General features: G+C 63.1%; 1 long non-coding RNA gene across 2 annotated transcripts; it reads right to left on the bottom strand.

Moving 5' to 3' along the window:
- Positions 1 to 12089: 12089 nt before the first annotated feature.
- On the bottom strand, positions 12090 to 24695 carry LOC124086798 (uncharacterized). Of its 2 annotated transcripts, none has more exons than XR_006849923.2 (3): positions 23404 to 24695; positions 17516 to 23295; positions 12090 to 17215 (listed from the first exon to the last, which is right to left on the bottom strand). It is a non-coding gene; the product is annotated as an uncharacterized LOC124086798 (long non-coding RNA). The 2 variants fall into 2 exon arrangements; XR_006849922.2 differs by having other exon boundaries at positions 12090 to 22259; positions 23055 to 23295.
- Positions 24696 to 25307: the final 612 nt, after the last annotated feature.

Genomic DNA, 25307 nt, shown 5'->3' with positions numbered 1-25307 from the left:
GGACCCCAGCCCCTGGCACCCCATGCTCTGTCCCGGGTGGCTGGCCTGGGTGGGCTTGTCAATGGGACCCTGCCCTCAGCTCCCACCACTTGCCCCAGCTGCTCCTGGCTGCCGCGGCCTCAAGACCCTCAGGGTGGCTTCGTCTTTGGGCAGCTTCAGGGCCAGCCGCTGTGCTGCTGAGAAAGACGCAGGAGGGGCCAGGGGCTGCCCGGAGCGGCCTGTGCGGATTCCTCAGCGGGCAGGTGTGGGCTGGCCCGGCCGCACCTCCACCCTGGGCCCAGGTGACTGGCTGCAGCACAGCCGGGCTCCTGACACCTTGTTAGTCAAAGGCATGTCACCTGTGGTGCCGTCATCCTGGTGGAGTCCTGGCAGGAATGTCATCAGAAGATCAAAGTGCTCCTCCTGTCCGGGGGAGGGGCTGGCAAAGAATGAGACCTTTGTGGGGAGGCAGTGCCAACCTGATGTCACCAGCGCCCGGGAGTGGGCAGAGACTGGCCCATTGTTCTGGGCGGAGGCCGGAGGCCACGGCCCCCTCTGCCTTTCCTCCTGCTTCTATGGGGGCCACTTTGGGTGTAAGCTGGGGGCTGAGGGCTGTCATCACCGTCAGGTGGCAAAAGGAGGTCCTGAGGGTCCTGTGGGTCAGGAACAGGTGTACCCATGTCCACCACTCACCATCTGTGCCACCTCCCAGCCTCAGTGTCCCCACCTGTCACATGGTGATCAGAACAGTGTCCACCTTGTTTGTGTTTGGGAACCGTCCACCTGGCACAGGCTGGCAGGTGCAAGGTCACCTGTCTCACCCATCACTGGATGTCCAGCAACAGCTAGCACTGGACCCTGTGGTCATCACTGTGACCGCTGCTTCTCCCACACCCTCTGAGGCTCTGGAAGTGCCCGTGCAGTACGAGAAGCCCACGTTACAGCAGAGGGACTTGGTGGACTCGGAGACACGACGCGGCCTGAAGTGGACCAGGGACGAGGAGCGCAGCAGGACGATTCCGTCTGCGTGGAGTGCCCAGGCCAGGTGAACACAGCGGCAGGGGATTGCCAGGGTCTGTGGGGAGGGGCCAGGGCCTGGGGACTGGGGTGACTGCTAATGGGTCTCCTTTGGGGTAATGAAAGTATTTGGGGCCGGACGGAGTGGTCGTGCACCACCGTCAATATGTTCAGTGCTGCTTTAGAACAGCAACGTGTGCAGAGTGAATTTCACCCCAATAAAACATAATCTAAGCCAGGTCCCGCCGCTCTTGTGCTCAGGCCCCTCCAGCACCACCCTTTCCTGTAACCATGAGAGCTTGCCAAGCCCCCGCCTGCCGAGCCCCTCGGTGGCATGTCCTGCTGCCTGGCATGGGGGGCGGGGCCCACATGACCCATTTTACTTAGAGCATCTTTTTCCCCAGGCGGAATCCAAATGCAGCGTGTGGCTCATAGCCGTACCCGTGTGTGCCAAAGCCCGAGGCCCTGGTGGTGCTCCAGGGTCATCAGGTCATCAAGTGAGGGCTCTTTCTTGCCACAGGGCGCCATGGCCCTGGATGCAAGCCACAACTCTTCCCTCTCCCAGCTTCTGATGAAATATGGGGAGGGTCCCTGACTGGCCCCATCACTTGAGCCTACCCTTGGTGGGGAAGGAGGTCAGGGGATTCTGCCTTCCCAGCCCGGCCCATGGACTTGGTCAGTACAGCCCTGCTGGCGTCTCTGTGCCAGCTGAGCCCCTGGGCCACCGCAGCCTCAGTTACCCGTCCAGCCTTCCTCCCCAGTGTGCGGCCACGGCGCCCTCTGCCCTGCCTGCCAAGGGGAGGGGGTTGCTCGCCGGCCGTTCCGGATTCTGCAGCTCCTCTCTCCCTCCTGGAAGTCCCATCTCTCCTGACGGTCAGCCTGCCACTGGGCCTGCCTGACCAGCCCCTCCAGATGCCAGTCCAGACGCTGCCCCCCGCCTGCTCCACCAGCCGCAGGAGCAGCGAGGGCACTGAGGCTGTGTCCTGGAAGGGGGCATCTGCCTCTCGCTCTCTGCTTCCTGGCCACTGTGCGCAGGGCACCTGCCTCCCTTCCACCCTTCCACCATGATGTTCTGCCTCCCTCAGGCCCAGAGCAACGCAGCCAGCCGACCGTGGGCTGGACCTCTGAAACGGAGAGCCAGAACAGACCTGTGCTTCAAGTCGTCCATGTGAGGAGTTTGGTCACGGCAACAAAAACCAAACATGGCCAGCAACGGATTTCCAGCTGTGGCCGCACGGACACACCTGCTCCAGGGGTCTGCTGGGGGAGGTCAGTGGGTACCGGTTAGATCTGCAGGGGGGGGGCGATTGGAGACCTGCAGGGGTGGACGTCCTGAGCAGTGGGCAGTGGAGGGAGTGACGAGCATATTGAGAGGTGTGGGGGTGCTGCTGGGGGAGCTGCGACTCCCCACATGCAGGCTGGTGGGCAACGGAGCCCCGGCGTCTCTGTGCACTCAGCCCTTGCCCTGTGGCTAGTGTGGATCATTACCACTCACATGGAGAGGACCAAGGACACCAGCTGTAGGACGCTGGTGGAAGGACCTCAGCAGCCCATGGCCTGGGCCTCACGTGGAGCAGCCCCCAGTGTCCTCCCTCTTGTGGGGAAGCTGAACTAATTGAGGCCCAGGGAGCGGGCATCTCACAAGTGGCACAGCCTTTGGGCGGGAAGGCAATCCGAAAGAGACAGAGGTGGGGTTTGATGACACAGCTACCAAGCACATCAGAGGAGCCCTATCCTAGGGGTCCCCAGCCCCAGCGGACTCTACCAGCTCTGGGGTAGACACAGCCCGAATGGTCAGCTCCTCAGTGTTGCTCAGAGGGCCAGGAGGGCTCCTTTTTAATCAGACAGAGGCCTCCGTGGGAGGTTTTAGAAAACAACTCCAGGACGTTCGTTTTATATAACAAAGGGCCGCCTACCTCTCTGCACAGCTCCGTGGCTTACCCAGCCACCGTCGCCAAGGTCATGCCCCCTCCCCAGCCAGATGCCTGGGCTCACTCCTGGCCAAGTCCATCCCATTGCCAGCTAGCCGGCCGTGGCTCTGTGGAGCTGCCCTGCTAAGCTGCCCTGCTGAGCATCCCGTGCCTGTGGGACCTCAGACGGTGGGTCAGCGTCAGGTTCTGAGGTTGGTTCGTGCCGTGGTGTGGGTGGGGACTTTACTCCTGCTTACTGCCCGGGCCCGCCTCACTGTGGGGACCCCCACATGTTGCTTGTCCATTCACAGCTGACTGGCATTTGGGTTGTTTCCTTTTTAGATATTGGGGAAACGCTGCTGTGGAAGGTTCTGGAGTCAGTCTGTGTGTGAGGTGGGTTTCCCTCCTGGGTGGATGCTGGGGTGGAACCGCTGGGTCACACGGTGGTTCATGCAGGACCTGCCCAGGGCTTCCCCAATGCAACCGTCTTCCACTCCCATCCCAGAGGCCACACAGGAGGCTCCCTCCCTCCTCATCCTCTAGCAGGTGAGGCTGCCTGACTCGGAGGCTTCAGTGACAAAGTGGCACTTCATTGCATCTGAGATGCAAATTAAAGGGACTAGTGGTGACTATTGATGCTAAGTGTCTTTAAATACTTGTCAGCCCTTGATTTATCATCTTTGCTGAAACTTCTGCTCACCTTTTGTCTTATGGAGTTCTAAGAATTCTTTGAGATAGGTTTGGGCACAAGTCCATTTTTGGATTTTTTTTTTTTGGTAATTAAATTGCTGTTTTACCAGCAGTGAGCCTTCTAATCCATGAACATGGTATGTCTCTTCATTTATTTAGATCTTCTTTGATTTTTCTTGAGTAAGTTTTATAATAACTTCAGTGGCTGACATGAACTTTATTTATCCCTAAGTATTTTATTCTTCTTGATGCTATCATGAATCAAATGGTAATCTGAGTTTCATATTTTGACTACTGATTGCTACAGCATAGCATACAACTGATTTTTGTGTATTGCCCTCGTGTGTGTGTGCAGGTGTGTGCCCGTGTTCCTCGGGGCCATCGTGTAGCATCATGTCATCTGTGGATAGTCACCTCGCTCGCTCTTCCTTTCTAGCAAGGATGGCTCCTACTCCCGAGAGGCTCACCTCTGCCAGGTGTGGCTACTGTCTCGCTGGTCAGTGGCTTCTCCTCCTCCACCCTGAGATCTCCCACCCCCACCCTCGGGGCCGGTGGCTGAGGATGAAGGGGCCTGCAGCCAGGTTGCTGATTTCCTCACTCACCACCTTAGCACCCTGCTTCTTCAGAGGTGGGAGCAGGGCACCCAGCCATCTCCAGGACTCATCATCCTGCCACACCCTGCTCTGAACAGGAAGGAGCTGGTGCCCAAGACCCTCCATGGCCGAGGTGTCCACGGTCACCTGGAGCACTTTATCACAGGCCACCGGCCTGCCGCAGGTGCCTGGAGGGGGTGGCCGGCTCTTCCCAGGTTCTGTTCAGTTTGGGTCTCCCTCCTGGTCCTGAAGTCTCCCACTGCTGCCCCCCCACCCCCACCGTGTCCAAATGGTCAACCGGGATCGACAGACATGGTTAAACTAGAGCCAGGTGGGTTCGTTTGAGTGCACGCAGGGCTTAGGGTGCGCTGCTGAGGCTGCCACCTGCCTGCCAGGTGTCCTGTTTCCCAGCTCATCCCCTGAGACAGGGCCCTGTGGTCTTGATTGCTAGATCTTCCCTAAAGGAAGGCTCTCCGGCCTCCTCTGGCCACACCCAGGCCTCCCTCTGGTTTTCAAGTCCTCCGTCCTAGGCTGGGTCCTGACTTTGCTCAGAATCTGTGTGCCTTGGGCAAGTTGGCCCACAGTTCTGAGCCCCAGTGCCTCCACTTCTGAGCCTGTTTCTGAACCTGGGTGAGCCGGACGGTGACCTTACATGGTGGTTCAGGAAGGGCATGAATGAGGCTGACCCCAGCACTGTGGTCTGGAGCAGTTAGGTGCACACAGGATATTGGACCAGACTTGGTCCGTGGAGTGGAAACACATTATTTTTAGACCTTTGCTTCCTGTTTCAAATAAATTCCTGGCCCAAAAGAGGCCCGATGGTCTCCCCCACAGTGACTCAGGGGACCGATGATTCCAGGAGCCGAAAGGAAAGGAAGCCCCTCTATGCCCCCTCCCTGGCTAAGCTGCTGACCACCCTGTCCACTGAACGAGGCCTGTGCCTCGCTGTACAGAGCTGAGTCTCAGGGTGAGGTGGGAAGAGGCCACCTGGGGCTTGCCTGGTGACCTCCATCAGGGCCCTCACAGGGGGGTCCAGGAGAGCAGGGGCTGATGGGTGCAGAGGAAGTGGCTGCAGGGGCCCCAGCTGGAGGAGGGCCAGAGGTGTGGATGGGGGAGATCCACGAGGGGGCACAGACCGAGGGGGTGGGGAGGGCTGCGGGATGGGAGGCGACATGTGAGGAGTCCGGGACTCCTTCACTCACGGGGTGAAAACTTCCTTCTAGTGGAAACCCTGTGGGTCCGTCCATGCCCGGGACACAAGTTCCTAGGGGCAGCCAGGTGATGGGTGAGGCCTCAGCCGACTCTGGGAGTCCTGGGCCCGTCAGCTGCCACCTTGCTCCTCACCCTTGGGTCTGGTGGGCGCTGGCTGCGAGAATGACGTGGACAACACCTGTGAGCGTGTGTGCAAGAGTGTGAGTGTGCAAGGGGGGGTGTGTGCACGTGGGCTGAGTGGGTGTGCCCCGTGTTCGTGTGTGTGAGCCTGTGGGGGCGTGTTTGTGGGTGGTCGAGAGGGGAGCCCCATTAGCACACGCTCCCCTGAGCCCCTCTGGCCCGTTTCCCTCCTGGGCTAGACTCCCCGCCCTCCTGACCCCGCACAGGATGACGAATATGAAGAGGTGGTGACGGAGAAGAGCAGGGGACCTGGGGGACATGAGGAAGAGCCAGAGGGGGAGGGGAGAGGAGATGGTGAGCAGGGAAGGGGATGCGGGGGCAGCGGGAGCAGGGCCCTCCCGCCAGGCAGGGAGCCCGGCACAGGGCACAGGAAGGGCCTTTGGAGCAGGGCTTCTGGTGGGGGTCTCTAGGCCAGCTTTCAGGGGGACGAAGGAAGGGGACGGAAGTCGGTGGCTGAAGCCCGAGGCTCTCATGGGCCTGGGTGCCCTTCCGTGGGCTCCCCTCGGGGCTGGATGTGCCAGCCCATGGTCCCAGGCTGGTGGGTGAGTAGCACTGGGGGAGAGCCGGCTGGTGGCAAGGACTTAGGCACTTTGGGGTCTGAGGAATGAAGAGTCTTTGTGCACGGACCAGGGGCCCGACTCGGCCCACTCCACAGGCGGACGGCTCCTGAACGGGGAGGACTTGGGCCTCAACCCCTCTCCTGTGAAGAGCCAGAGTGAAGGTCCAGCCCCCGTGGGTCTCACTGGGACCCAGGCCATCTGCCCTGGGCTTGAGCTGCACCCTGGGTCCCTGTGGAGGGGGACAGGAAGCAGGGTGCAGTTAGAGGATGGGGTGTCCCGAGACTGCCTTCCTTCTGAGGGGCAAGATGGGGTGAGCAGAGAGCCTAAGTCTGAGTCCTGCCCCTGCCCAGGGGCTGACCAGGGCCAGGGTGCCACATTGCACCCCTCCTGGGTGAGGCGGCCAGTGGCACTGCATCAGGGTCTCTGTCCAGTGTGGCTTCTGGTTGGCCTGAGCTCCATGGGCCAGTGGCACTGCATTGGGGCCTCTGTCCAGTGTCCATGGGACGCTCTGCCTGTGGCCATCCTCCAGCAGCCGAAGCTGGCTGGGCTGGCAGGCATGGTATGGCCAGGGGGGAGCGTCACCGGTGTCCAGTGGCCCTTGGCCATGAATGTGCTGCCCGGTCTCCTCTGGACAGCACATTCTGAGCCACAGGCTCTTCTTGGTGTGGTGGGAAGTCACCACCCACAAACGTCGAGGTCCCAACCCTGAAACCTGTCTCTTCCTGAATGTGGCAAATTAAGGTTGCGGATTGAATCAAAGCTGCCGATCAGCTGACCCTTGCACAGAGGGGTTGTGTTGGACCAGCCAATGGAACTGGTGCCATCATGGGGGTCCTTGGGAGTGGAAGGGCGAGGCAGAGGAGAGTCAGAGAGGCCACCAGCCCAGGGCCACAGGCCCTTCCAGGAGCTGGAGACAAGAGACAGGTCCTCCTGAGCCCCCAGGAGCCAGCCACACCTTGCTGTCAGCCCGGGAGACCTGGGCGGGTTTCTGACCTCAGCACTGTGAGAATCAATCAGTCTGTGCTCACTCCGTGAGTGTGAGAATCAGTCTGTGCTCACGCCGTGAGTGTGAGAATCAGTCTGTGCTCACTCCGTGAGTGTGAGAATCAATCAGTCTGTGCTCACGCCGTGAGTGTGAGAATCAGTCTGTGCTCACGCCGTGAGTGTGAGAATCAGTCTGTGCTCACTTCGTGAGTGTGAGAATCAATCAGTCTGTGCTCACGCCGTGAGTGTGAGAATCAGTCTGTGCTCACGCCGTGAGTGTGAGAATCAGTCTGTGCTCACTCCGTGAGTGTGAGAATCAATCAGTCTGTGCTCACGCCGTGAGTGTGAGAATCAGTCTGTGCTCACTCCGTGAGTGTGAGAATCAATCAGTCTGTGCTCACTCCATGAGTGTGAGAATCAATCAGTCTGTGCTCACGCCGTGAGTGTGAGAATCAGTCTGTGCTCACGCCGTGAGTGTGAGCACAGGCAATGTGCACTCCCGCCCCCAAAGTGCCAGCTGCCCTCTGAACACTTCTTGGTAGGACTCCTCCTCCTGGGCTTTCCTTTTCTCCAGCTCACTTCCCGCTCTGAGCGTGGCCTCCCGGGGCCACTTCCCGGCCAGTACCGCCCCTGTGATGTGAGCCTCCGGGCTTGCTGCTGGGGACTCCAGACGCCTCCCCTGAGTTGAGCTCAATGCCCCTGCAGTGGACTCAGTGCCCACTGTCTGAGCCAGCTCCACGAGCGACATTGCCCTCTGCTTGCTCTGCTTTGGGTGGAAACACTGGGAAACTGAGGGCCATCACTGGTCCTTAGACACCACAGCCCGGCGGGGAGGGGACTCAGGGCACGTGGGGTGCAGCCTGAGAGTGGGGCGAGTCGCAGCACCCACAGCACTGAGGTCCCCAGAGCTCGGCCCCAGTGACCCCACACAGCACTGAGGTCCCCAGAGCTCGGCCCCAGTGACCCCACACAGCACTGAGGTCCCCAGAGCTCGGCCCCAGTGACCCCACACAGCACTGAGGTCCCCAGAGCTCGGCCCCAGTGACCCCACACAGCACTGAGGTCCCCAGAGCTCGGCCCCAGTGACCCCCACACAGCACTGAGGTCCCTAGAGCTCGGCCACAGTGACCCCACACAGCACTGAGGTCCCCAGAGCTCGGCCCCAGTGACCCCAACACAGCTGGTGAGGCCTGGCCCACCCCTCCTTCCCTAGTGCGGCTCCTGGATCAGAACAGGGCCGCAGCTCCCAGGCCGGGGAGTCCGCAGGCAGCCTCTTCACGTGGGAGTCTCAGGAGCGCCCTCAGCCTGGGGCCTACACTGGGCCTCGAGCACGGAGGCTGGGTGGGCACCCGCACTGCAGCCTCTAGAACCTCAAGAGGAGGCGGTGGAGGCCTGGAAGAACCCGGTGCCTGGCACACCTGGAACCCAGGGCAGCTGCCGCTCGCTCCCTTCCTGCTTGGTGCTGGGCGTGGAGCTTGGGGTGCCCCCTCGCTGTAGCCCCAGCTAGTTTGGCTCTGAGTTTGAGGTGGGGTCTCCTAAGCTGCTGAGGCCGGCCTGGACCTTGCTCCCTGCCTCAGCCTCCAAGGGGGTGTGGCAGCATGGCCACTGCGCCCGGCCCAGGTCGCTGGCTTTTCTTCCCTCCCAGCGGACAGAGGTCTGCCGGACGCTGGCTGCATGCCAGGGGCTGCTGTCACTCTTCACTCTGTGCCACTCACGTGGCCCTTGGGACAGCCACCGAGGGGAGCTGGGCGTGGGGATGCCCAGGAGCGGCTGAGGTCCCAGGGGGGCAGTGGGACCAGAGGCCCCAGGCCCCAGCCCCCGCCTCTGGCTGGCCCTGGCCCCAGCTGCAGGCTTTGCTCCCTAGACCTGGGAGGGTCCTCACTCCAAGGTGGGAGCGTTGTCACCACCCCAGGGACCAATCGAGGCTGGCGGGAGGGCTGTCAGCTCCACACACTCCAGAGAGGCCCCGACTCGCCTGACTAAAATCCATTTAGGAAAATCAACCCCGCGACTCCCTCGCTCAGGTTCCTTGGGCGCGGGAGCTGCGGCGGGCAGGAGTGCAGCCGACTAATGGAGTCCACGTGCCCGCTCTGCGGGGTTTGTGCTGGGTGGCTCATCAGGCCTCTGTGACAGCCCTGCGGGGACAGTTCAAAGGCCTGCTCCCTGGCGCTGGCTCGCGGGCCCGCCTACCCACTAGCCAACCTGCTCCTGGCGGCCACTCCTGCACCCAGCCTGCCCGCTGCATGTCCCCGTCTTGCCTTTGGACAGCGAAGCCGGCCTTTGGAAAAGGACTGATTGACACTGCCGTCTGGGAGGAGGTGACCTCATGCTCTGTAGCTGGTCGTGTGGGGGCTGTGAAGATGGCCAGGTGGGCGCTTGTCCAGTGAGACGGAGCTGCACTCACACCCACGTCCACACAGCAGGCCAGGGTGAGGGGCGCCGACGCCATCAACAGAGAATGTGTGCTGGGCGCCCCAGAGGGCTGGACCCTGCTGGCTGGACAAGGTTCCCCGGGCAGCTGGAGTGACCCTGCATCATTCAGACTTCCTGTGTGTGACACACATCTAGAGGACGCCCAGGTGGGGTGGGCCTTCCAGTGTGGCTGTCCACAGGGCGCCATGGGCCAGGCAGTGCCTGCTTGAGGCTTGCCCTCAGGCGCTGAGGTCTCCTCCACTGGTCTGCACCACGGAAGCCACCCCTGCCTCCTGCAGCGTGGAGTCACAGTGGCACCTGGGGACTCCAGGCAAAGCCCCTGGGGGCCAGAGTCAAGCTGGCGGCCTGGGCTACGGCGCAGCGGACACAGGTGCTTCCTCTGGGTTGGGACACACCTAGCAGCGGTGATGGGCAGCTCCCTGCCTACACTTGACTCGTGGCTCCTGTGTTCCAGAGGCCCCTCCTCCGGGAAGCCTTCTTGGAGCGTGCCCACCCTGGAGCCCCCAACATCTCGCGGCTGCCGGGTCCTGCCAGTTCTTACTTCCTAGCCCGTTTCCAGTGGGAGTCGCCCAGATCAGAGGGAAAAGCACTCTTCTCTGAACCTTGGTTTCCAATCCCCCAAACCCAGGGATAATGGAAGTCTTTCTGGGCAGACTCGCCCACGGCTGGGGGGTGACAGGGCCAGCAGGTGGAGGGCAGGCGGCAGGACCGAGGTCACTGCGGGAGGGCTGGGCTGCATCCCACCAGGGCCACTTGAGAAGTGGACTTCAGCATGGCCAGCCCAGGGACCAGCCTCTTGCCCTCCTCGGTCAACATCAACTCAACTTCCAAACCATGATGGGAGGTTGGGGCCCGCAGTCCGCGTGGCACCGCAGACACCCAGGGCAGAGGGGCCCTGCGAGCTGTGCTGGAGGCCAGGTGTCCACGTGCAGGGGCCCCAGGACTGCATGGCACGGCCCTCTGCCATGGCCAAGTCAGCCGTGCAGCCGGTGGGCGTGAGCTGGGCTGCAGGTCTCTGTGCCCCTCCCTCCTGCTGCCCACGCCCCTGTTACAGCTGACGGGGTCTCTGTCCTGCTTGCACACCTCTGTTGACCTCCGTCATGACCTCATCTCCCAGGTCTGTCGAAAAGAACCGCGAGGTCCACCCCGGCTGAGAACTGCTTCGTGTGAGCGACCTGGACTGGTTCCTCAGGGCAGGGCTCCTCGGAGCCTGGACTGTGGCCCTGAGCCTGGGACCGGAGCGGAAGCCGGGATGTGGCGTCCCTGGACTGGACCCTGCAGCTCTTCTCCCAGGTGGCGGCGGGGCCTGGACGGCTCCACCCCTGGTCCCTCTGGAGGATGGCCCTGAGGCTGGGTGCCTGTCCAGCCAGTGGCAGCGGGTCCTTCACCTCCGTGCTGCCCTCGGCTCCCCGTAGACCAGACTCGGAGGCACGTGGCCCTGACTCTTCACGTCGTCTTCTTGCCGGTCCCACCTGTCGGCATTTCCGTGATTCAGGCGGGGAGGGGACCCCCTGCTCCAAGGCCCCTGCTCTCTTCCCGTGAGGCCAGGGCTGCAGGTGGGGCTTAGTGGGGCTCGTGGTCCTGGTGGAGCACCGACTCGCGGTCCACCTCCCGTCGACCAGTGGCCTCCTGGGTCTCACTTTCTCCCATCTGAGATTTTGGGGCGAACACCTCGGCTGTCCTTCCTGTTCCTAGAGCGGGGCATCTGCCTCTGCTCGCCAGGCCTGCCCGGCTGGGTTTCTGGCCCTTCCCGTTCTCCCTCGGGCCACTGAGGAGTCTCAAAAGTGGGGCCTCAGGAGAGGGAGGACAGACACCGTCTGAAGTTCTTGAAACCCAGGAGAGCAGGGTGGGCGCAGAGGGCTACAGGCAAGGGCAGTGGGCCCCGCTGGGGAGCTACAGTGGGACTGGGTTTGTCTTTGAAGCTTGGCGGGGCGCACCCCATCGAGGCTAGGAGGCGAGGCTCTGGGGAACCATCGCCTGCTCTCGGCCTGAGGCCTGTCCCCTGGCCCTCACCCCCGGGGCTGCAGCCACTTCTGCCCGCGCAGGAGCCGCCAGCATCGGCTGGTGGACGCCGTCCCTCCCCCGGCAGGAGGACGGAGGTGGCGCCTCCCCACCCTAGGAAGGGGCTGAGGGCCTGGGCTCCTTCTCCCACGGCCTGGTCTTGAGCCTCCGTGAACAAGGCCAGAGGAGCTCTCTCCAAGAGAGTGGGCTAAGTGACATGGTGCGAAGGTGGCATCGCGAAGGGATCCTACCTGCAACAGTGAGGCGAGGAAGCTTTGGGGCTGCACGGGCAGCTGGGAGCAGCCAGCCTGGCCGAGTTACCTGCCGTCGCAGGGCCTCGAGCTCTCATGTGGAAAATGGAGGTTATCATAACGCTGACCATGTAGGATCATCGTGCATATTAACAGAATTAACACATATCAAGCTCTTGGTGTGCTCTTGCTATGGGCCTGGTGTATTCCCCAAGTCTCTTCACTATAGAAAAACATTTAGAAAGTGGAAAGAAACAAACCATCTTTATGGATGTGTATCTTTGCATTTGTATTTTACCTAATATCTCTAGAAACGGGGTGCTATGTGGGGTTGCGCAGGTTGTGCACTGCTCACAGAGGCAAGGGGGAGACGTGTGTAGAGGGCAGAATGCGCGAGGCAGCCATGACACCTGTGTATCGGCCTCGGCCCACGTGCTTTTCCAGCCAGGGCATTAAGCAGTCTAGCGGTGCACAGAAGGTGCCTGCGGCCCTGCCTCAGGGTGCGGGCTCTCCTGGCCTTCCCACCTTGTCCACCTGGGCAGGGCCCTGGAAGGAGAGCTGAAGGGACTTGTCGCACGCTGCCCAGTTCGTCTCTGATTATAGGTTCAAGAGGCTTCAAAGATGGGGCCGCGGGAGGACGAGGAGCGCGGCGAGAGCTGCCCCAGCTAGAGAAGGAGGCCGTGGGGGCGGGCGCTGCCCAGGTGCCCCAGAGGCCACCCTCCTCCACCAGCTGATTGGGCCGAATGACCACTGACCCACAAGGGCCCTTGGGAGTCGCGGGAAAGCCCGTCTCCTGTAACAGGAGCTCCACCTGCACCGCCCCAGTCCAGCCGGGATGTCCAGCCAGAGCTGACCTCTGCTGCCTTCCTCTAAACTCACCCTGCGGCTGCCCCAGGGGCCACCCTGTCTTTGGAACATCCTTGGGCACCATGGTCACAGTGTCTGTCCCCCACCTCCATAACTGGCCCATGCCAGCACCAGGTTGGGTGGTCAGGGCGACCGAGAGGCCACCGGGTGCTGGCTGCCCTCTGGTTGGGGCCGTCTCACGTCACCCTGTTTTACAGCTGGGTGGTGGCAGTGCCAAGTGCCAAACCCTCACCCAGAGGCCACAGGCAGGGGAGGGCTGGGACCGGGGGCTCTGCGCCTCGGCCTCCGGTCCTTTCCCCACTGGCCACCTGTGGTGTGGGGTCCGTGGGGACTGCTGCTTCCCACCCTGGTCCTCGTTCCCAGGCTGAGTCTGAGCCTCGTGAGCCAGTCCGTGCCTCGGTTTCCCCGGCTCTGGGCCCCAGCCGTCACTGGCTGGGGACAGCCCAGCTGCCCGCGGAGTCCTCACCTGGACGGCTCAGCCGGGCCTGGCGTGGCCTGCGGGGGCTGGCGCCTGCCCCTCCCTCCTCCTCGCCTCCCTGTCCCCCACCAAGCCACCCTCCCTGGCCAGCTCAGCCGCCCTCCCTGGCCAGCCCAGCCGCCCTGGAGCCTTGGCCCCTCGTGAGACCCTCAAGGCTAAAAATAGCGCAGGGCGTCTCTAGGCTTCCCTGTGACCTCGCGGTCCGGTCAAGTGTATGCGGCCTTCCTACGTTAATTAGCGCCGGCCCCTGACCCTGCACATCTGCGTTTGGGTTTGAGGGGTGAACAAGGTCCCACTCCCCAAACATTGGGCAGGCTGTCCCTGCCCTGCTGACCTGGGGACACTATTCTCTCAAGGCTCCTGCCTGGGCAGCTGGACAGCTGTGGCTGGTGCAGGGAGAGGGGCCTGTGGGAGTTGCCACAGCCCAGACCCGGGGGGGACAGAGGGGACCTGGCAGCCACCATGACCAGGAGGCCTGGGAGCCGCCCTGATGGGCGCCTCAGAGTGCGGGTGCCCCCCGGCCGTCGCAGCCTCCTGCGCGTGGGCGAGGGCTAAGGGGACTTTACCCTCAGCCCCCAGGCAGAAGGCGGGCGGGCGGGTGGCGGGCTGCGCTCCCTGCAGAGGCTCCAGGCGAGGCTCCCTCCTGTCCCTCCAGCCCCCGGGCTCAGGGTCCTCCGGCTCTGCCTTCCCGTGGCCTCCCTGGTGTCTCCCTGCGCCTGTCCAGGGCCACCTTAATCCAGAACAACTGCCGCCCGCCACATCTGCAGACCCCTCTCCACGCCAGCGCCCACTCTCAGGTTCAAGGAGGACGCGTGGCCCGGGCCCCTGGAGCCTGCAAGTGTGTGACCCTCCGACGGCCTCCCTGTGCCCCGGGAGGGGAAGCGGCTGTCAGTGCAGAGTGAGGCTCCGGCCCTGCCCAGGGTCACAGTGACCAGGCCCTCTGCAGCTCTTCTCCCACGAGGTGACGGACGGGCGAGGCCTCGGGGCGGCAGGGCCTGGAGAAGGAGGGGACAGGCCAGCCTTCCTCGGAGCTTCCTTCTCGGCTGCGAGTGGGAGCCCTGGGAATGGCAGGACCCCAGTCAGGCAGGGGTCCCCGCAGGGTGGCGTCCCAGGGCCCGGCTCCGCAGGCACGCAGAGAGGGCTGGGGCTGAGGATGTGATCTGAAGGGAGGTGCCCAGTGTGGCCATCGTCACTCCGCCCCACTGGTCCCGAAGCAGTGGGTGGGCGATGGCCAGGTGCCGGGAACGGGTGGAGGCACCCGGCCTCTGTCCCCACGTGCGGGTGGGGTGGGAGCCCGGCTTCAGAGGCCTGCTGCGCAGGGGTCAGGTTCTTCACTCGGTGACCCTGGGCAAGCCACGTGCTCTCTCTGGGCTTCAGTGTCCTCTCTGTAAAGTGGACCACCCCGCGGGTGGCCACGGCTCAGTGAGCTAATTCCTACAGCTAAGGCCCGGCCTCTCCTGGGCCGGTCTAGATCTTGGCCTGGACTCCCAGGGCCCAGCGAGCCCGGCCAGCCTGGGCATCGGCCTCCCTCCCAGTTTCCAGGTGTGGAATGGCGTCTCAGGGACGGGGTGCCCGCACAGGGGTCCCGTCCCCCAGGGGCTCCTCAGTCCTCCTCTCTGGGGTGGAATGAGGGCCACGCCTGCTCACAGACCCGTCCTGCGGACTCTGAAGCTGCCCTCTGGGCAGAGGCGCTCCCTGGACAGGTGCGCTGCCAGCTACGTGGCACAGGGGGCAAGGGGAGGCTGAGCTTGGCGGGAGGGCGCCCGAGTGTGCCCCCAGGACCAAGCCACCCGCTTCGTTGGTGGGTCTGGCCCGTGAGGGTCGAGGCCCGGGTCTTGCGGAGGCCAGCCTGCAGAGGGAGGCCCGGGAGGGTCCGGCTCCAGGCCCAACCTCCTCAGCAGAGCCCAAGTTCAAAAGTTCAAGGAGGCCAGGGGAGGCCTCGGGCCAGCAGCCTGTGAGCCGCCCGCCACCTGCCGCCTGGGTTTTGACAGAGTCACCTTTTCCCTGAGACTTGATCGAAACGGCCTCGGGGCAGGGTCCTGCTCCCGCCAGTCAGCCAGGGCTGGTCAGCAGCGGAAAGGAAAGGGGGACGCTCTGTTTTTAAAACTCTGAAAATGACCCCGAGTCAGACCCTCCCCTGTGAGCTCGGCAGTGCTGCCCCTCGGGGAAGTGGCCAGCCCAGAGCTGGACGTGGCTGGGCCCGTGCTGTGGCGTCTCTCCAGTGTCCCCGGCTGGCTCCCCAGCGCAGTGTCAGGGACGGTGGCCAGCAGCAGCGATCCCCCCGGGGCCCGCCGTCCAGTGAGCTCCTCTTCTGTTTCCTGCGGGTGCAGCGTCCAGCTGTGCAGAGGCAGTGGAGGCCATCTCTGCCGTCAAGTGTGGACACTTCCTGAAACTAGAGCATGCGGCAGAGCCACCCTGGCCAGGCGCTCTCTGCCCAGGTGGGCCCCGGGCTGCTGGAGAAGCAGCGTTCTGGGGCCAGGGCCGGGGGTGTCCTCGTTGGTGGCTGTCTGGGGCCACCTTGGAGCTACAAGTGGTCCACAGGGACACGGCCTCCAGCCACCCCTCAGGGAAGGGCACGGCCACTGGAGGGGGCTGTGTGCTGAGGCCACGAGGTGGGTGTGGGCAGCGGGGCCAGCACCTCCACACCTGGAGAGCGGGTGGCCGGCCGTGCTGCCAGCTGCCCTCCTCGCCATCGCGCTCCTGCTTCAAGAGACTCCCAGGAGCCTGCAGGCCAGGGCCAGGGCAGACGGCCTCCTGCCCCCAGCCGCACCCCAGGGAGGGACTTTCTGCCCTGGGCCATTTATTGCCCAAGCGACCTGTAGCTAATGGGTGGTCCCCGCCATCAGAGCCTGTGTGGCAGTCGCAGGCTTTGCCTCTGCACGCGGGGGGCTCCCTCTCCGGTCAGCTAGTTGTCTCAGAGCCGCTGCTGCCCAGGTCTCTGACACTCTGACCAGTTCCCCTGGGGACCATGGGGTAGCTCCAGGCCCCAGGGTGTCCTCCAGGCCCCTCCTCTAGTGGGTGGGCAGGTCCGTGATCCTGCAGGGCTGTGCCCATGCAGCACCTGGGGACGGTCGGGCCCGGTGGTCGAGGCCTGGGCTTGTGGAGGCCAGCCTGTGGTGCCCCGCGGCTTCCTTCCCCTCTGGTGTACCTGGACTCTAAGTTCAGGTCCCTCCTGGGCTGGAAGAAGCTCCTCGCTGCCTCTGGGCCTCCGTCCTGTGCCTGGGGAGGTTGTGTGCCGAGGATCAGGGACTGGAGTTTCCTGGGTCTCGCCCCAGAGCCCAGTGTGTGCTGGACATTAGTACCTCCCTGGATAACACGGGGGTGGCCTGGCCCCAGACACCAGGCCTCTGGGCTGCCGGAGGGGTCAGTATCCAGGGCTTCCTTCCCCACAGGGCGCCCTGCCAGCCGTGCCTGGGAACGGGACCCAGCAGGAGCTGGTAGGTGGAGGCAGGCGCCCAGGCCAAGCCCAGGCCCCTGGGCAGCCAGCGTCCAGGCAGAGACCTCTCACCCTGCCCTCTGTCTCGGATTCTGGGCCACGTCTGAAAGTCCACAGGGTCTGGGCAGAGACCATTCAAAATGGGTGATTTCCCTCCTTCTCCTGCAGGGGATGGACTTGGCCCGGACGGGGGCAGGGGTGGCCGGAAGACCCCCGCCCCGCCCCTGCCCACAACCTGGGATCCATAAACACGTCAGGACGGTTGTAAAAGAGATGGATTCTGTTTCCAGCGACGTCCCCATCCGTCTGTCGCCAGATGATTGAGGACCTGCTGTCACGATGGAGGTCCCGGGTGGGTGTGCGTCCCCCATCCCCACTGCACGGCCCTGGTGACAGAGCCTGGAGCCAGACTGTCCGGCCAGGACCCTGGCTCTGCGCTCGCAGCCCCGTGACCAGGAGCTGACCACTTGGGGTCCTTGTGCCTTGACTTCTCCACCAGTGACGGAGGTCGACAGCTGAGGGTTTGTAAGCTGACGTCAGCCTCCAGCTCTCCTGCTCACGGGCAAGTGGACTGGTCAGGAGTCAGGGCAGCTTGTCCAGCAAGTAGTGAGCCTAGGATGGAGGCTGTGGGGGAGAACCATTCTGCGTAGACTGGTAACAGTGTGTGTTGGCCATTCGGTTTGCATGACCACCCAGAGGGGAGGACCATGGTGGGAGGGAGAACCCATCTACTACAAAGGTGGGGGGCTGTCAAACGGGGTATCACTGAGTCCTGAGCCTCCACCTCAGCCTCAACCCCAGCCTCTACTCCCAGCCTCCTCCTCAGCCTCTACCCAGAATCTCCACCCTCAGCTTCTATTCCCAACCTCTACTTCAGCCTCTACCCTCAACCTCCACCTGAAACCCCTTGCAGAGAGGACTGACTTGTCAGGACCACTGTGGAGGGCCTTGGTGAATTCTGGTCAGCAGGACATCTTGTCCTCAGATGTAAAAGCGGAGGCTCCAGTGGCCGTGCGATATGCCTACGTTCTCTCTGGTCATGGGCAGTGTTGGGGAAGTCTGATTCCAGAGGTGAACACTGACCATGCTGCCTGGGACAGATGCCCAGAAAGGTGGGCCCGTCACCCTGTCCTGAGAGCCCTGGGCGCCATGTCCCCCGTCCCGCTCTGGGCCCCAGCTTGGCCCAGGTCAGCCTGCCGACACTTGCCTGCCGCAGCGGCACCCTTCAACATGGAGCCCGTGACACCCTTGTGAGGACCGTCACCCGACTTTGAGGTCAGCTGACTTTTGGGAACGGATTGGCACTGGCTCAAGCCATGGGCATGGCCTTTTCCACCTGCCGATTTGCTGTTGGAGTTAGTGGCACTGAAGGCCCCTGGGACTTGCTCCCTCCTGAGTCCAGGACTGTCCTGCTGTCCCCACAGAGTGGTTTGCCGAGCGACCACTTACTACCCCTGAAGGTCTGTGGGGTAGACGGGGACACTGGGTGGTGACAAGCCTCTCACCAGCCTGGAGTCCTGGCCTCAGCCAGCCTCCACCTGCACAGTCCCGAGGCCTCTTCCGCTGGCCCCCTGGACGGCTGCGGGGTTCCCCCAGCTGCCTGGAGGCCTGGGAGCAGATGTGAGGCCTCGCAGGGCTGGCCTTGGAGACTTGCAGCGTCCTACTGGTCCAGCCCGACTCCAGGGAAGAAGAACTGGGGTCCATCTCCCTGGGGGCCAAGGGCATGCAGCCCCCCTCGAGTCCTCCAGAAAGTTCTCTGGGCTCCAGCTTGTAGCCATGGTGGCTGGCGCCTGCTCTGAGGCAAAGGTGGCCACCATCTCCAAGGCAATGGACGTATCCTTACGTCCTGACCACTGTGCCCGAGGGACCCTGGGTCGGCCGAGTCAGCTCCCCCACTTAGCCTCGGTGCCTGGCAGGGCTCCCAGGCCGGGGACGGTGGTTATCACCAGCTGCTGATTGTCACCGTGGCCCATGTGGCCTTGAGGTCCTCCTGAACTCCCAGAGACACCTCCTGCTTGATGTCGGGCGCTGGGTCCCCCTTCGGCTCCACCCCCGAGCCCACCTTGAACAAACTCACTCTGGCTCCAAAGTCAAAGCCGAGACGCCTGGTCCTTGTTTTTCTGTCTAAATGTCATCAGAATCGACGCTTTTCCTTCACACCCCTTGCTTCAGAAGTCTTGCATTCTATTCTGAAAACAATTTTCTGTCACACTTTGAAATGTCCCTCACGCATAACAGGAACTTAGGGAATCCAGGGGGGAGGGCTGGGGAGAGAGGGGGAGAACACCTGGCTCCTCAGCGCGGGGCCTGCGGCCGCCGTGTGCCTCCTGAGGAGCTCAGGTGCCGCTTGAATCAACTCATCCCATTCACTTGCTGCGCACCTACTGTGTGCCAGGCACTGACCTGAGCCCTGGGGCTGCAGGGGGATCAAGGTGGGGCTCTGGGCACGCAGAGAGGAGGTGACAAGGTTCCTGGGAAGGGGGTCTGAGCTGAAGGCCAGTGCCTGGCCTGCACTGGGACAAGGGACAGTGGGGTCGAGGTGGGGCGGGGTGGCCATGGTGAGGGTGAGCTGGCGAGCGAGCAGGGAAGCCAGGGCTCTGAAGTACGCATCAGGGGCTCGGGCTCGACTGGTGGGCACCGAGGGGGGGACAGGCCTGCGTGGAGAAGGCCGAGGCACCGAGCAGCGCTGCGCACCTGGAGCCCAGGGGACCTCGCGCTCTCTCCTGCCCGTCCGTCCCCAGCCTCAGGGACCTGGCCTCTCTCCTCTAGCTCCCCCCCAGCCCCAGGGACGCTACCTGCTCTCCTGCCCCTCCCCTGCTATCTCCAGAGGTGTTCCTGCCCCTTGGCCCTGCCCGCGCAGTGGACAGGACGCGTGTCCCAGCAGGGTCACAGCCACAGGCCCCTCTCCAACCCGCCTACTTGCTGCTTCCACTGGACTCCAAAGGCCTCATGGTTTTAGTCCAAACTGCCCAGAAGTCGCCAAACAACTGGCCACGGGAGACGAGAGACAGAAGGAAGTTCAAGTGTTATCCCACCCACTGCTTCTCCTCTGGAGTGTCAAGCATGCTGTCCCTCCATGCCCACAACAGGGGGGTCATCGTCCCCTTCTGAAGACGAGAGACTCAGCTCCAAGGAGGGGAGATCTTGCCCCACCCTCATGGTGCCCCAGTCCACCCTCACACAGCCCCAGCCCACCCTCATGGCGCCCCAGCCTCTAGTCCGTGGCGGGGGTTGTGTGCCCGCTCAGCTGGTGGGGCTGGCGCAGGCTCTCGGCCATGGCACCGTGCTGCTTCTGCCCCTTGGTGGGCATGGGGCCGTGGACTTGGCTGGCGCCCACGCCCGTCAGGTGGAGTGGAGGACTCAGGCCCTAGAGGACCTTCGCCCCTTGGTGACAGTGGCGAACATGTCTGGCATCTGGAACCCTCTGCAGTTGGCTGGGACTAGGGACAGGCGTGTGGCGGGAGGGCACCTGCAGGGTGCGAGTCTCCAGAGCAGGCCCGGCTGTGCGCAGGGTCAGCACCTGGGTGCCTTGGCTTGGGGCAGCACCCAGGATTGCAGACTGGCTTCCTGCAGGGATGGCGAGGCCGACGCTGACCAACCGTTGAGGACTGTTTGCAGCTTCGGGGCCTCTGGGGACGTGCATCCCTCCCAGCCGGGGCCAGCCGGGGCCAGCGGGGCTCCTCATTCCTGGTCTCTGTGTAGGAGCAGGGCCGGTTCTGGTGTTTGGAGAAGGTGGGCCATGCCAAAGCTTCCCCCTTTCAAAGTGGAAATTTCTCCTGTCCTTAAACAAGGGGTGCCCGGTGGGCCTGGGGGTGACCTGTTAGTTGGGTCCATGTTCTGAGGCTGCCGTGGCCCCAGAACACGGGTGGCTTTTTCAAGCAGAAATGGATGCTCGCGACCTGGAGGCGGGGGTGGGCGAGGCAGGCTGTGCCTCCTCCAAAGGCTCGGGGAGGCTCTTTCCTGGCCCCTCCAGCTTCCCGTGGCTCCAGGGGTCCTTGGCTGTGGCCACTTCCCCCGTCTCCACCCCGACTTCACCTGACCTCGTCCTGTGTCTCTGGGACTGTGTCCCGTTCTCTCATCAGCACTTGCCCCTGGACCTGGGGACAGGGCTCTGGGTGAGCTGACCTTTAGCTCGTTGCCGTGTTAGGGCTCCCACGTGGCCCGCTCTGCAGAGGCCAGGCCAGGGCACGGGCAGGACTTTAACTGTTCAGCCGCTACGTCTTGGCCAGTCTCTGAGGAAGGGCTGCTAAGGTCACTGCTGATGGCCCAGGGCCTCCAGGGTCCTTTTCCTGCCCTGTGGTTAGGACCCCCTGAGCCCCTGGTGGCTGCTCACAGTCCTGGATTGGCTTCGGAGTCACCCACCCGGGTGTGGTCCAAGTGACAGAGAGAGAGTTGGGAACACAGATGCCCGGAGTCGGAGATCCCTGGAGCTGGGCGGGACTGACCTCTCACCACAGAGTGGTCAGGTTTCCAGGAGATCCCAAGCGTCCGGTCTAGGGTCAACCTTGAAAGCCACCCCCACAGCCGTCCAGGTCTCCCCAGCTGGATAGCCCGAGCCGTGTGGCCTGGCGTCCTCATTCACACCGCGGACAGGCGTTTAGGTCTGGCTCTCTGTTCGGCCCAGGACTGTCCAGCGTCCTCAGCCGGGAATCCCTCAGGAGAAGCTGGGGAATGTCCGTGTGACATGCTTCACTCCCAAACTCAGAGCTTGCCTTAATGTCAATCAACATGGGGTCGAAGTCTCTGGAAGGGCTTCAGACCTGTTTCTTGATGCCCGGCGAACAGAGGGCTGATTGTTTGGTGTCCGGGCCAGGGTCTTCTTTGTGACTTAAAAGTGATGAAACCAAGGCTTGCTGAGAGTGACCTTTAGCCCCATGGCAGATGATGCCAACGTACCAAGGAGGAAAGAGTGCATGTTTCATTTTTCTGAAAAATTGGGAATTGGTTTACCATAGGCATCCGGATGCCAGAACACTCGAGCATGTAGTTACGTATTTAAGGAGAGCAACCAGGGTCAGCGGCCGTCTGGAACATGGACAGGACACGGGCCGCTGGCCCTCCACGTCCCCTTCAACACCCTCCCGCGCTGACATCTGTTTCAGCTCTGCACAGACCTGTCTCCGTGCTCCGGCCTCGTGATGGATTGGACCGCGTGTCCGCCTGTCAATCACCAGGCAGCTGGGGTGCTCACAAACGAGACTGCAGCTGGGCGTCCCAGGCTCCCGGTGATTCACCCCTGGGCTTCGTCCTCTGGGAGTCCCGAGGGGTCACGGGCAAGGGTGTCCGCCGCTTGGCAGCACCCAGGGAACATCTGAGAGAGTCCTCTTGATGGAGAAGCCACCCGAGGTGTGTTCGGACACCAGGCCGGTTGCAAGTTTCATTTCGCCAACCTAAGTGGCCGGATGCATGGCTCCAGTGTCGCGACCCTTGCCCTACAAACACTGACGTTTCCTCTCGTCTGCACGGTCACGGGTTTGTGCTAATGCTGTGGTGCTGACCCATTTCCTGTGGGTGTTGGCAGCCCCACGGATCCATGTGCTGCTGGCCTGACCTCCCAACATGGGGGCATTGGAGGTGGTGCCCTGGGACAGCGGGGCCTGGATGAGTCACGGGTGGGCCCACAGTGGCATCAGTGCCCTACAAGAAGGTGGCTGTGCACAGAGGGCTCCTGTGAGGACACAGCGGGAAAAGCCCTCTATAGAACCTGGCCATGATGGCCAGGCTGGCCAGGACTTCAGCCTCCAGCCTGGGGAGACGGACGCCTGTTCTAGAAGCCATCTGTCTGTCGATGACGTAGACGCCCCCCCAGCTGTGGCACAGAAGCCACCCGTCTGCACCCCTGAAGCCACCGCTGCGGTGTTGAAGTCACGTCTAGCAGGTTACCTGGGTCTCACTGGGCACCTTCTATTTCGAGATTCTGAGTCCCCGGAGGCAGAGAGAGTGTCCCTCCTCTCCACTGCGCCCCGGGCCAGGCCCCAAGCTCGCGTGCTCACTGGAGGGCCGCGGGTGCCTCGGGGAGCCCGAGCGCCAGGCTGGAGAGCACAAGGCTCAGGCTGGTGTGCCTTCCAGCCATGGCTTCCCGACAGGGACCCAGGGTGCACGGGGAGCCGTGGGGGCGCCGCATCCCCTACACGCGGCCTTTAGGGACAGCTGAATCTTAGCTTCCTCGTGGAGTACCCGGGTCCACAGAAGCCCCCCCCCCCCGGGGAAGTGGGTGGGAGCTCCGAGGAGCAGCCGGGGCATGGTGGCCTCAGTGGGCCGGGGCTCGCTGTCACTCGTTGGTGGGGTCAAAGGTCCTTGCAGGAGCTCCATGGACTAGGGCTTGTCCCCGGCAGCAGTGGCTCTGTCTGTACAGACAAGGTCTGCGCCCGTCTGCAGAGCCGTTATCTCCTCCCTGACGTGTGGCCAAAAGTGCCCCCCGGGTATCTGTGCCAACCCCTGCCACCCGTCTCCGTGGCCTTACTGGGACAGGGTCCTCGCCGTGTGGTGAGTGAAGGATCCGCGGTCGTCCTGGGTGACCCTGCGGGGCCTGGTGCAGGCAGAGTGTCCACAGGGAAAGGTGGGGCCACGGGGACCAGGTGCAGAAGCAAAGGCAGGACCACGGGCGGTGGGGCTGGGGGTGCAGGGAGGAGCCCCAGGCAGCGGGCTGCCGACTCCTGGACCTCAGGCTCTGCCGCGAGCTGGGTGGGGTGTGTGGTGCTCTCCTGCAACAGAGGCGGGACGCTCAGGTGCACTTCCCAGTGGCTGCGCCTGCCGGGCCTGCAGCCTGCCTGGACGGGACGTACTGTGAGCTGGGTCCCGGGGACACTCACCTTGCAGTGCCCAGCAGCCCCAGCCGGCCGTGTGGGAGGAGCTGCGGCTGCTACCTTTCGGCCCGCTCTGAGGTCTGCCTCCCTTTCCCAACGCCCAGGCGCCTGAGCTGGCGTTGACTCCCTGTGTGACCCCTTTGAGTCCAAGTTCTCTGGGGCCAGCAGAACTTGGAGGCCTGAGTCCAGCAAAGACCTTTCACCTGGCCAGGTGCAGGTTCGAGCCAGACCAGTGCAGCCACCTGGGGGTTCTGGCTGGGACAGACTTTCACCTTTCCCTGCTGCACGGAGAGCTGGAGTCATGTGGTGCCGGGACCTGCGGCAGCACCTCTGACCACATGAGGTCCAAGCAGAGCCTAGATGGGGCCCAGTGGCCCCGGGGAGTCAGTTTCTGGAGGTATTATTTGAACTCTGGGGCAAGCCACCCCTGAAGACCCCAAGCCACCCCTGAAGTCCCAGATCCACCCTTGGGCTGTTCTTTCTATAAGTCAGTAATGTCCTTTCCCGGAGAATAAGAGAGGACTGTCGTCATTGCCCCAAACCTGTGGCAAGACAGATCCAGAGCGGGAGCTGGTGGCGGGGTCGGGGGTCTGTGACTCTCCTTCTGTCCCCCTGATTCTCCTCCGGGCGGCTGTGGCTCCACCTGGCCCCTCTGTGGACGTTTGCCCGTCCTGGGGGGCGAACCCCGATTAGATCAAGGCCAAGCTCCTCCTGCAAAACTCTCCCCAGAGCCTGGGGCGGGGGAAAGGCGGGTATTGGTTTCCCATCAGATAAGGCGATGGCGGCTGCAGATGCCGCCACTTTCTCGGGGCGTGCCGGGGTGGGTTCAGTTTCACAGGCCGGACCCGTTTCTGACAGCGTGGTCTCTACGGGGAGGAGGGGGAGGGTGGCAAAGGCCGGAGATTTATCGCCTTTCTAGTGGCTCTGACAGGCTTTGAGAGTAAGATGTCATGGTCTGCGGCAGGGACGGGGACAGGGGCTCACCGTGGACATAAATTAGGGTAGAGCAGCTCAGGGCCACTGAGCCGACCTCGGCCAGAGCCGCAAGCTGCTCTCAAGGGTGAGCACTGCGCTTCTCCAGGCCCAGGGGAGCCTGGCTCCTTCCACTTCATTTCCCAGGACAAGCTCAGCGACTGGTGCTATTTTCATGCCCAGTTTTCAGAGGAGGAAACGGAGGCGCAGAGAGGTCAGGAGACTTGCCCCAGCCACACAGCGAGCAAGTGAGAGCTGGAATCGAACTAGGCGCATGCTCCTCGGCGGAGCTGCTCCTGAGAGTCCCTGGGAGCTTCTGACCCCCAGAAGTGTGTCCCTCACCGTCTGCACCAAGGGGCACAGGTCTCTGGCTTTTCCCGGGTGGTGCTGTGGGGCCCTCAGGCTGCGGTGCCAATGCACTTTCTTTGGATGCCTCGCCACCCCGGCCAGCTGGGCTTCGTTGACCAGCTGATCTCTCTCTGAGCCTCGGGTTCCTCCGGGAGGAGCATGGTCCAGGCACCCTTCGGGGTTGTGAGGCCAAAACCAAGCACAGGAACGTGGGCACCAGTTCAGGACCCTGAGGGCCCAGGTCAGCCTGGGCCCAGCCTCTGACTGTACTCCACCTGGCAGATGTGGGCATGCTGTGGACCAGGAGGGAGGGGTCTTCCAGAGGACAGGGACCGCTGGGTGCCTGGGCCCCCTCCTGTTTTCCTGCTGGGATCCGGCCTCCCCTGACAAGCTGCTTCGTTGACCAGGGTGGGGCAGAGCTTGGAGCTGTGGGAGCCGTGACCGTCGGTCTGTGCTGTGGGTCCTTGTGGACGTGACCAAGGTAAGACCAGGTCAATAGTGTGGCCCTAATAGGTGTGACTGTGACTCTAGGGAAAGGGGCCATCTGGACATGGTGCCCAGGGAGGAGCCATGCGGAGAAGGCAGAGATC

This window comes from Marmota monax, unplaced genomic scaffold (genome assembly GCF_021218885.2).
Source record: "Marmota monax isolate L192 unplaced genomic scaffold, Marmota_monax_Labrador192_F-V1.1 WCK01_AAM20220418_F8-fsc00024, whole genome shotgun sequence".
Taxonomy (NCBI): domain Eukaryota; kingdom Metazoa; phylum Chordata; class Mammalia; order Rodentia; family Sciuridae; genus Marmota; species Marmota monax.
Note: the sequence above shows the minus strand (reverse complement) of the source record. Positions and strands in the feature narration are given on the sequence as shown.